At 39.8% G+C, this 12,115-nt stretch overlaps 1 non-coding gene across 1 annotated transcript; it reads left to right on the top strand.

Annotated features, from left to right (window-relative positions):
- The first annotated feature begins 1,586 nt into the window (after window positions 1–1,586).
- trnav-aac (transfer RNA valine (anticodon AAC)) lies at window positions 1,587–1,659 on the top strand. Its single transcript has one exon. It is a non-coding gene; the product is annotated as a tRNA-Val (tRNA).
- The last annotated feature ends 10,456 nt before the right edge of the window (window positions 1,660–12,115 follow it).

The following is a 12,115-nucleotide window of genomic DNA, read 5'->3' on the forward strand; positions in this document are numbered from 1 at the left end:
TGTAATAGAATTAACATCAAGACACTAACAGGATTTGAGCCCAATATCTCCTGTTTAACAAACCGGCACTGTAGTCTGAATGGGTGTCAGCCTTCCATTTGAATTAAGAATCAGTCAAAGATTTGCTTGAAACCGAAATCATAGCAGAGGATGTTTTCGATCCATTGACCTCTGGGTTATGTGCTCAGCACGCTTCAACTGCGCTAGCCTGCTGTGCTTCAACTGTGCTACCTTGCTGTCTCTAACTAGAAAATGTTTACTCTAGTGAATATCCAAAGAGTTAGAGAAGACAGCTGTAGGCTGAATGGGTGTCAGCCTTCCATTTGAATTAAAAAACACTCGAAGATTCGCTTGAAACTTAAATCATAGCAGAGGATGGTTTCGATCCATCGACCTCTGGGTTATGGGCCCAGCACGCTTCCGCTGCGCCACTCTGCTGTCTGTAACTTCATGATGCTTTCTCTGGTGAATATCCAGACAAACTACTTGTAACAAAGTGATTTGGAACTCATCTGAAGTAGTCTTTCTTTCTGAGTCCTGGTTGTGTCCACATTTAAAATGGCATTTTTTTTATTAAACATTTTATCATCATCATCAAACTCTGTGGATCAATTGGGATTTTATTCAAAACGAATAGAATTTAGGCTTACATTCACGTGGTTTGAAAACAAACTGAGAAAGTGTTATAGAATTAACATCAAGACACTGACAGGATTTGAGCCCAATATCTCCTGTTTAACAAACAGGCACCCTGACTGACAGCTATAGTGCCTGGAACATCATGGGATTTCAACTCAATGCCTATAACCCTACACTCAGTTAATGATAGCCAATTGGAGGCGATAGCATTGATTATCAGTAAATTACATTAGTTTAAACAAGTGGGGCTTGAAGGTTATGTTGCAAACGTGACACACGTTTTAACTAGAAACACTTTTGCAAATTAAGAGAAGGACATGGGCTGTTCAAGAAAACCCTCGAAACCCCCGTGCTCGTGTCAAACTCACGTCCCTGGGTGGACTTTAACCACCATCCTCTCAGTTAACAGCCCAACATGCTGACCGATTGCGCCACAGAGACTGACTAATTTCTGTGATTAATTTACTCCCAAAAAATTATAAAATCTCATGTTACGATGGCCCGATGTCCTTGTCTTTGGATGGGCGTAACTAGAAGTACACTGCTTCAGCATTCGGTGAGTCAAATATGCCTTTTGGGTGGAATGCCTGTGTCTTGCCGTTGTCACAAACATTGCTTTTGTCCCTTATGAATAATAGTTAAAATGTAATAAAAGCAACAGATTGCATTGGCCGGGAATTGGAATTCTACCACTGAACCACCAATGCCTGTGGAGTAATAGAGATTTATGAACTTGGTTAAGAAGAAGAAGGTTTGAAATGCGGGCTGCGACAGTCAAAATATGCGACAAAGTGGAACACATTCTACGTGCTCAAGGGATATAACAACATCCACAAAAGGCAAGAAATGCAATGCAGCTAATAACAGCAATAAGACTAGCGAGCACCATGTTTTCTATTGGCCGAAAATGTCCTCGTATGTCTTGATAAAGGTCACTACTTGCAGCAGTTTCCATGGTGTAGTGGTTATCACATTTGCCTAACACGCGAAAGGTCCCCTGTTCGAAACAGGGTGGAAACAAGGCTTTTTTACTTTCCTTCTTATGTCGATAAATAAGCAAGGAAAGAAATAATAGCAAGGTCCTGTGTTTCATCATGAAGTAGTTTGCAACATACCTGAGCACCTCATGTACAGCCGAGCTTACACAACACCAAATTTAGAGGGTTCTCATATAGGCAGACCTTTAGGCTTCAATATCATGAATGCTAAGTTCCATGAAAATGTCACGCACAACCTGTGAAATTTCTCATTCATTCAAGTCACTGTATTCTCAGGGCGTTGAATGGATTGCAACTGTACTGTTTAGATTGACTTATAAGACGTTTAACCTCTCAGCTAATCATAAGTGTAATTCCCAAAGATCTGTCAAAAATTCACCTGAAACCTAAATCATAGCAGAGGATGGTTTTCGATCCATTGACCCCTGGGTTATTGGCCCAGCACGCTTCGGCTGCACGACTCTGCTGTTTTCTACTGGAAGATGATTACTCTGGTGAATATCCAAAGAGTTAGAGAAGACAGCTGTAGTCTGAATGGGTGTCAGCCTTCCATTTAAATTTAGAATCAGTCAAAGATTCACTTGAAACCTAAATCATACCAGAAGACGGTTTCGATCCATAGACCTCTGGGTTATGGGACCAGCACGCTTCCGCTGCGCCACTCTGCTGCCTGTAACTACAAGATGCTTACTCTGGTGAATAACCAAAGAGTTAGAGAAGACAGCTGTAGTCTGAATGGGTATCAGCCTTCCATTTGAATTAAGATTCAGTCGAAACCTAAATCATAGCAGAGGATGGTTTCCAGATATCAACCTCTGGGTTATGGGCTCAGCACGCTTCCGCTGCACTACCCTGCTGTCTCTAACTAGAAGATGCTTACTCTGGTGAATATCCAAAGAGTTAGCGAAGACAGCTGTAGTCTGAATGGGTATCAGCCTTCCATTTGAATTAAGATTCAGTCGAAACCTAAATCATAGCAGAGGATGGTTTCGAGATATCAACCTCTGGGTTATGGGCTCAGCACGCTTCCGCTGCACTACCCTGCTGTCTCTAACTAGAAGATGCTTACTCTGGTGAATATCCAAAGAGTTAGCGAAGACAGCTGTAGTCTGAATGGGTGTCAGCCTTCCTTCTGAATTAAGAATTAGTCGAAGATGCTCTTGAAACCTAAATCATAGCAGAGGATGGTTTCGATCCATCGACCTCTGGGTTATGGGCCCAGCACGCTTCCTCTGCGCCACTCTGCTGCCTGTAACTACACGATGCTTACTCTGGTGTATATCCAAAGAGTTAGAGAAGACAGCTGTAGTCTGAATGGGTGTCAGCCTTCCATTTGAATTAAGAATCAGTCAAAGATTCGCTTGAAACCTAAATCATAGCAGAGGATGGTTTCGAGCCATAGACCTCTGGGTTAGGGGCCCAGCACGCTTCGGCTGCGCGACTCTGCTGTTTTCTACTGGAAGATGCTTACTCTGGTGAATATCCAAAGAGTTAGAGAAGACAGCTGTAGTCTGAATGGGTGTCAGCCTTCTATTTGAATTAAAAATCACTAGAAGATTTACTTGAAACTTAAATCATAGCAGAGGATGGTTTCGATCCATCAACCTCTGGGTTATGGGCCCAGCACGCTTCTGCTGCGCCACTCTGCTGTCTGTAACTCTACGATGCTTACTCTGGTGAATATCCAGACAAACTACTTGTAACAAATAAATGATAAATGGGTTGTACTTGTATAGCACTTTTCTACCTTCAAGGTACTCAAAGCGCTTTGACACTACTTCCACATTTACCCATTCACACACACATTCACACACTGATGGAGGGAGCTGCCATGCAAGGCGCTAACCAGCACCCATCAGGAGCAAGGGTGAAGTGTCTTGCTCAGGACACAACGGACATGACGAGGTTGGTACTAGGTGGGGATTGAACCAGGGACCCTTGGGTTGCGCACGGCCACTCTCCCACTGCGCCACTGCGCCACGCCGTCCCTAACAAAGTGATTTGGAACCCATCTGAAGTAGTCTTTCTTTCTGAGTCCTGGTTGTGTCCACTTTTAAAATGGCATTTAAAAAAAAAAAAACATTGTCGTTATTTTTAAACTCTGTGGATCCATTGGGATTTTATTCAAAACGAATAGAATTTAGGCTTGCATTCATGTGGTTTGAAAACAAACTGAGAAAGTTTTATAGAATTAACATCAAGACACTGACGAGATTTGAGTCCATTATCTCCTGTTTAACAAACCGGCACTCTGACTGACAGCTATAGTGCCTGGAACATCATGGGATTTCAACTCGATGCCTATAACCCTACACTCAATTAATGATAGCCAATTGGAGGCGATAGCATTGATTATCAGTAAATTACATTAGTTTAAACAAGTGGGGCTTGAAGGTTATGTTGCAAACGTGACACACGTTTTAACTAGAAACACTTTTGCAAATTAAGAGAAGGACATGGGCTGTACAAGAAAACCCTCGAAACCCCCGTGCTCGTGTCAAACTCACATCCCTGGGTGGACTTTAACCACCATCCTCTCAGTTAACAGCCCAACGTGCTGACCGATTGCGCCACAGAAACTGACAAATTTACTTGATTAAATACTCCCCAAAAAATTATAAAATCTCATGTTACGATGGCCCGATGTCATTGTCTTTGGATGGGCGTAACTAGAAGTACACTGCTTCAGCATTCGGTGAGTCCAATATGCCTTTTGGGTGGAATGCCTGTGTCTTGCGGTTGTCACAAACATTGCTTTTGTCCCTTATGAATAATAGTTAAAATGTAATAAAAGCAACAAATTGCATTGGCCGGGAAACGGACCCGGGTCTTCCGCGTGGCAGGCGAGAATTCTACCACTGAACCACCAATGCCTGTAGAGTAATAGGGATTTATGAACTCAGTTAAGTGGAAGAACTTTTGAAATGCGGGCTGCGACAGACAAAATATGCTACAAAGTGGAACACATTCTATGTGCACAAGGGATATAACAACGTCCACAAAAGGCAAGAAATGCAATGCAGCTAATAACAGCAATAAGACTAGCGAGCACCATGTTTTCCATCGGCCGAAAAATGTATTTGTAAGTCTTGATAAAGGTCAGTGAATTGCAGCAGTTTCCGTGGTGTAGTGGTGTAAAGAAATAAAACTAAAGAAAGAAAATAGTTTAAAAGGAATATCAATCCTCAACATTTTATTGACAGTGCAGTGTGAAAGCCGATGTGTTTACTTTGCAATTAAGTAAGTGCAGTCTCTTTACCATGAATTGATTAACGTGGACGCCGACTTAAACAAGTTGAAAAACGTATTCGGGTGTTACAATTTAGTGGTCAATTGTACGGAATAAGTACTGTACTGGGCAATCTACTAATAAAAGTTTCAATCAATCAATCAAAGAAACCTAACCTGCGGAAGGATTCACATTTCGAAACAGCAGCCCTGTTCACTATGCAGTTGAATAGCACTGGCTTATTTTGTGTGAGTGCTTATTCTTTTTTGTTTACCATTTTATTGATTTACTTTTTTTTTTTAGCTGTGTTTTATATATAGAATATTCTGTACTTTATTTGTATTCTTTTAAAAAAATCATCTTTAACCTTCCTGTTTTGATCTGTACAGCAGTTTAGGGCAGTCAGGCTGTTTTGAAATTTTGCTATATAAACAAACTTTGACCCTGGATCTTTTAATTATGTCTTTGTGAGGGGCGTGGCCTGCGGACCTGCAGCGAGGCGGGATGTGTCGGGACCGGCTTCGAGATTAGCGACAGGTGAGTGGATGACACAGCTGAGAGTGTTTGTCTGATCACCTGTCGCTCTGTTAAAAGCAGCAGTCGGGAAGAAGAAGTGGTGGATGGCAGAGCACGCCGAGAGAGAGAGAGCGAAGCTGAGGGACAGACCAAAAGACACTTGCTGAAAAGCACGAAGACAATCAATTGCAAAATAAAGCATTGTTCTGCACGATGAACGAAGCGGTCGTGTCCATGATTGGTAGTGATGGGTTGATGAGGCGTCATGAAGCGTTTCGACACATTGCAAAACTGTATTGATACTGTGTCGATACTGTGTCACTAAATACTGACATCTGCTGGACATAAAAAATCCCTACAGGCAACCTATGGACCGACTCAACTGACACTGATTTTATGACCTAGGTTCTCAACCCTTTTTCAGTGATGTACCCCCAGTGATTTTTTTTTAAATTCAAATACCCCCTAATCAGACCAAAGCATTTTTGGTTGAAAAAAAGAGATAAAGAAGTAAAATACAGCACTATGTCATCAGTTTTTGATTTATTAAATATTATAACAGTGCAAAAAATTGCTCATTTGTAGTGGTCTTTCTTGAGCTATTTGGAAAAAAAGATAGGTTTTTATTTATATTTATAAAGGATTTTTGAATTGTTACTATTTTTAGAATATTTAAAAAAAATCTCACGTACCCCTTGGCATACCTTCAAGTACCCCCAGGGGTACGTGTACCCCCATTTGAGAACCACTGACCTAATATATACAATAATATAAACCAAGTCATTGTATTACATTTAGGATTATTTCATATCTTCATTTAAATAAAAATATAATTTTATATTTTTTAGAAACAGTCAATAAATAATGCGAACATGTATCATAACATGGAAATCTAAGAGAACGCTTGTGGACTGGGAATTTTTTTTTATTTTATTTTTTTTACACATTTTTATTTAAAAAAAAAAAGAGTTTTTCCAACGTATTAAATTTTAGACGATTTCTCTTCTTAGTTATTATTTCTCCGGCTGTAGAAAAGACCCGCTCACAGGGCACAGAGGAGGCGTCAGTGCGACACAGTTCGCGTATCGGTCACGTGACCGAAACAGCCCATGATCGGTCACGTGACTTTCTAAAAGCGGTACGCGCACCGACACAGGGTTTTGTTCTATGTGCTCGACGCATGCGCCGATGCATCGGTGTTGCCGGACCCATCACTAATGATTGGTGTCCAGAAGAACCCGGAAGTAAGGGACTTCCACAGTCTTATTTTGAAGTTGTTTTTTGGTCATTGATAAAAAAGGAGTCTTCATACATTCAAATCAATACAGCTTAGCTGAAATGTGTACAATATAATTGATTGATTGATTGAAACTGTTATTAGTAGATTGCACAGTGAAGTACATATTCCGTACAATTGACCACTAAATGGTAACACCCGAATAAGTTTTTCAACTTGTTTAAGTCGATACAGTGATACAAGTGATACAGATATATACTATCTTCACCCTGAGCCAGCCCACTTTGGAGAAGTGGGTAGGAGTGAGGTGTGATCTGGGGTGGAGGTCTAGAAGTAATCTGACTAGCTTGTTCTGGGATGTTTGGAGTCTAGATTTGAGGGTTTTGGAGGTGCTAGGGTACCAGGAGGTGCATGCGTAATCGAAAAAGGGTTGAATGAGAGTTCCCGCTAGAATCTTCATGGTGCTTTTGTTGACCAGAGAGGAGAGGATAAAATATGATCATTGATATCGCTGGTACTAAAACATTGCTATTTTTATGTGTTAAATATTTGTAAATGGTTCTTGAAAAAAAATGGGGTTGTCTTATATTCAGTTCAATACCATATTGCTGAAATGATCAAATATTATGACTGCAATGTGATCACTGATATTACTGATACTGAAATAATGATTAATTTGGCCTTTTGTTTTGGCTTAAAAATATTTTTCTAAAAGCGGGTCCTGGAAAAGAAAAGTAATCTTATATTCAGGCAATTGACAGCTGAAATGTATAAAATATGTTGATATGTATAAAATATGATCACCATGATACTGAAAAAAATATAGTACTTTGTGGTAAATATGTTTTTAAACAGATTTTGGGGAAAAAATGTTTTATATTCAGGTCAATACAATATGTCTGACATGTATAGAATATGATGAATTAAATATGATAACTGATACTGAAAACACAATTTTTTCTCTATTTTGAACTAAACATATTTTTTTTAAAACAGGTCAGACAAAGAAGACTTGACTTTTATTCAGGCCAATGCGGTATAGCTGAGAATTATAAGGTAAGATGAATGAAATATGATCACTCATACTGAAAACACAGTTGTTTTTATTTTGTACTAAAAATATCTTTGTCAAAAACGGTTCTCGACATAGTCTTACATTTAATTTTAATACGGTATGGCTGACATTTACAGAATACGATTAATGAAATATGATCACTGAAAACATGATTAACTTTGACTTGTAAATAATTTTCCAAAAATGGGTCTTGACAAATGAGTTGTCTTGTATTTGGGTCAGTATAATACTGCAGTATGTATTACACTAAAAAGGGAGTTGAACGTAGTAAGAAAGAGTCAAACAACTGCTAATCAGATATGTTTTTTTATTGCAATCTACTACAGCAGCTGTCACTTTACTGATATTGAAAACATGATTCATTTAGTTTTTTTTGTCTTTGGTTTTAAATGATCCTGGTCATCCTCTATTTTTGTCAATATGGTATTTCACTTAATTTTGTGGAGCTACTTGTGCAAGGAACACATTGTCATGATTATATTTTGGCAAGGAGACGTGTCAAAGTGAGGAAGGTATTTAAATTTTTGCACTTTTTATAGGTCCACTGTATGACTGTTAACCCCCCGCATCCCCATGTTTCAAAGTTGGTATGGTCCAATCTGGAGGACCTTTTAATCGCCCAGCTTGGACAATTTATGCCATCGTTCCTTCCATGAGGTATTAGTGACAACCTTCACCTTTCATTATGTATTAATGCAGTGCTATAACGTGATGAATACATTTTTTTTTAAATTGTTGGGAGCATATTATATCCATCTTGGCACAGGATTGTCTTTCTGGTCATATTTTCTCAAATGTACCCCCGCCTTTTTTTTGAAGCCTAAGCGAGAGCACTGGGAACTCATCAGAACAAGCATTCCCAGTTAAAGGCCGCCACCTAAAGCTATTTTCCCAGTGGACCACCAGGTAAGTGAAGTAGTTCCAGTATAGATTGGACACATTTTACCATTATGTGGAATGACACTTTCACACTTGTGGGCTTCCTGGTTTAAATGCCTATTATTATTATTGTTAAAAGCCATCCAATTAGTCTGTTTGCCACCTTAGGAGTCTTTGTGTCGGCGTCGCTGGAAGCCGTCTATAACAATATGGACGCCAGACTCCTTTCCATGTTTCCCAGTTACTCCCGGCAACAGGCTGTCAATCGCAGGTGATTGACACCTGGCAACATTTATCTGCTCGTGAAGCCTCATAAGGAGGCTTTTTAGTCAAACACAAAGTCAAGTCTTTAAGGATGTCAACGTTTGATTGTCCTTTCTTGACTTTGTGTTTGACATGATGAATTTGAATGTGAACAGGACATTGGAAACAATGTTGACGTTAATTAATCGAAGCAGCTGGGAGGTTATACTAAACTTATATAAATTACTTAAAGATTCTATTTAACATACATGGTGTGTCCACAGCTTTGAGCCCACAGCTTGTTTTATTTTCTAAAAAAAATACAATTTAAAGGACTGGGCCATATTACAAACTAAAAAGTAACAACCTACGAGAAAAAAGTTAACACAACAGCGTTCTCAACTTTTTGCTATTTGTCACCTACAACACAAACCTGAGATGTACCATAGGCTGCTTTGTCTTTCGAACAGACACTTAAGAGGTTTTTACTAGGGCTATCAAAAATAAGTTAACTCATACAATTCATCCCAAAAATGTCCAGCTCAGTGGCCTTGTTAGAGTGTCCGCCCTGAGACTGGAAGGTCGTGAGTTCAAACCCCAGCCGAGTCATACCAAAGACTATGTTTGGCATTCAGCATCAAGGGTTGGAACTGGGGGTTAAATCACCAAATGATTCACAAGCGCGGCGCACGCTGCTGCTTACTGCTCCTTTCACCTCTCAGAGGGTGAACATGGGGATGGGTCAAATGCAGAGGACAAATTTCACCACACCCAGTGTGTGTGTGGCGAACGTTGGGACTTTAATTTTAACTTTATCGCATCATTTTTTTTTTTCCATTTATTTATTTATTTCAGGCAATGACATAAAAAAGTACAAAGTTGACAACACATAATAATATAAATGAATATAGTGCAAAAGGTAATGTATAGTATGTAATGCATGATTGTCCAGTTTTGCCTGAAAGGGAGTGGGAAGAAGATAATTTATTTAATCCCACCCCCAGTTCTCCATTCAGTGATTATTCACATGAGTTTCACTCTTACTTTGTTCAAGGATTATAATACAGATGTTGTATCATAGTGGCATTACCACAGGTAACAATAATTATTACACTGTAACAATAATGTGTATCAACAATGTAGGAATAATGAATATACCAACAATGGTAATAGACAAAATGCCAACAATGGTAATAGACAACATAGCAATAATGGTAAGGAAACATTGAGCACATGTTAACACTTTGAGACAGAGTACAACAGCAGGTCAAATTAAAGACCGTCATCTCTATATTTGAACCAGACCCTATGTTTGTATAATAGTTTAAATTGATTAATAGTTTGGCATTGCTTGTGTTGTAAGTCCAGTTTGTTCCAGTTTTATTCCGCATACAGACACACAAAAACGTTTACGAGTGGTTTGAGCTCGCGGCAATAAGAAATATCCAAAGCCTCTCAAGTTATGAGCCAGCACTCGTCTTATAAAAAAACGTAGATTAGGCATCAATAATTTGTTAAATGCTTTATATAAGATTATTAATGTATTATATTTAACAAGGTCATCAACTTTGATTGCATAAAAGATTATGAGTATGTTCTAAATAACCAACGTTGTGAATGATCCGCACTGCTCTTTTCTGTAATATGATCAGAGAATGAATTGTGTTGTGGTAAGTATTCTCCCATACTTCAACACAGTATGTAAGGTATGGGAGTACCAAGGTGCAGTATAAAGTACGGAGTGCATTTTCATTGAGGTATAGTTTTGCTTTGTTTATAATTGAGAGGCTTTTGGAGATTTTTGTTTTAATGTGTCTGACATGAGGTTTCCATGATAGTTTACTATCATTTATTACTCCCAAAAATGTATTTTCATTTACGATTTCAATTTGGGTACCATCAATACTTCTTTTCTGTTCAGACATTATGTTGCGATTTCCAAACATTACTATCTTAGTTTTATTTGTATTCAAAGATAATTTATTTGTGTCCATCCATTTTTTTTTTACTATGTTTAGCTCTGTGTTTACTGTATTCATGAGCTCATTATAGTCATCATTATAGTCATGTATTTACAGAGATGAATCATTGACCTTATTTTGACCCTTACTCCTTTACTTGCACGGGTTGCCATACGGTCAGTGATCAGATCTGTCATGACCTGAGAAATCGTGTCTCATATTATGTTTGTTGTGGTTCTACCTAGGTATATGTTCAGTTCTGTTCTAGCATGTTTTACATTTGTTTACTTTTCTTGTTGCCTTGGACACTAATTAGACACTAGTAATTAGTGTCCTCACCTGTTGCTTCCTCTAATCACGCTCCTTAATATTCTGTTGTATTCCAGCCTTAGTTGCTGGATCAATGCTCGCTTAGTTATCCTGTGATTCCTGTACAAGTAAATTCTATGTTGATGGCTACTCCTAAACTAAGTTCCCCATGAAGCTTTTCCCTGGCTACCCGTATCCTCGGCTCGTAAATCTTTTGTACATGTATGCTTTCATTTTTGGAAGAAACATTAATTCCTACCTGGATGCCGCTCCTGCTACTTTCTACTTGGCTTCCGGAGTATATGAGAACACAACCACCGCAGCAATGCGACCGCAACGCAACAGATTGATCCAGCCTAATGAAATGTTCTTCTACGAGTAGGACAAACAAGGGATCCTCGGGGAGCTTAAAGTGGACACAAAGCTGTGGGAGTGCAAGGACTAAGTGGAGCTGTCCGAAGAAGACCTCCTTGGCATGGGGTCGGCTTATGGCAAAGGTGACGGAAGCAGAAAGCTGCTTCCTTTACCAATCGCAAGGCACCCGGAAGTCGTCCCCAGCGCTTTTCCCGCGGGCATCCCCTCCTCATCAGATCCCGGCATGGACAGCTGCTCCTCCCTCACTTCACCACCCTGAGGCCGGTATGTGTGATGCCTCCCTCACTTCAGATCACACTTCCAGGGCGATCAAAGGGCTTATCCGTCACACCACAGTGACGTCACACCACCTCTGTCTGAGGAAAGTATAGTAGCACGGCCCGATGATGTCACACCCCCTGCCACACCACCACCTGGTGATATTAAATATACTACTGCTGACTTTATAGACATACTGTACTTTCTAAGACTAATGCAGTCAGTCAGCCTCAGCAAGACGCTAAGACTCAAGATCCGGCACTCCCTAGCTTTCCACCAATGCCGGCTCCCAGGCTTCCCACAACCTACCCACCCTTAGCTTTTGCTCCTGCAGGTAGTGGGTCAAATGCTCCCTCCTCAAGCCAGAGACAGCGTGTGACAGGGGAGGCACAACTC

Source organism: Nerophis lumbriciformis, linkage group LG25, assembly GCF_033978685.3.
Source record: "Nerophis lumbriciformis linkage group LG25, RoL_Nlum_v2.1, whole genome shotgun sequence".
Classification (NCBI taxonomy): Eukaryota; Metazoa; Chordata; class Actinopteri; order Syngnathiformes; family Syngnathidae; genus Nerophis; species Nerophis lumbriciformis.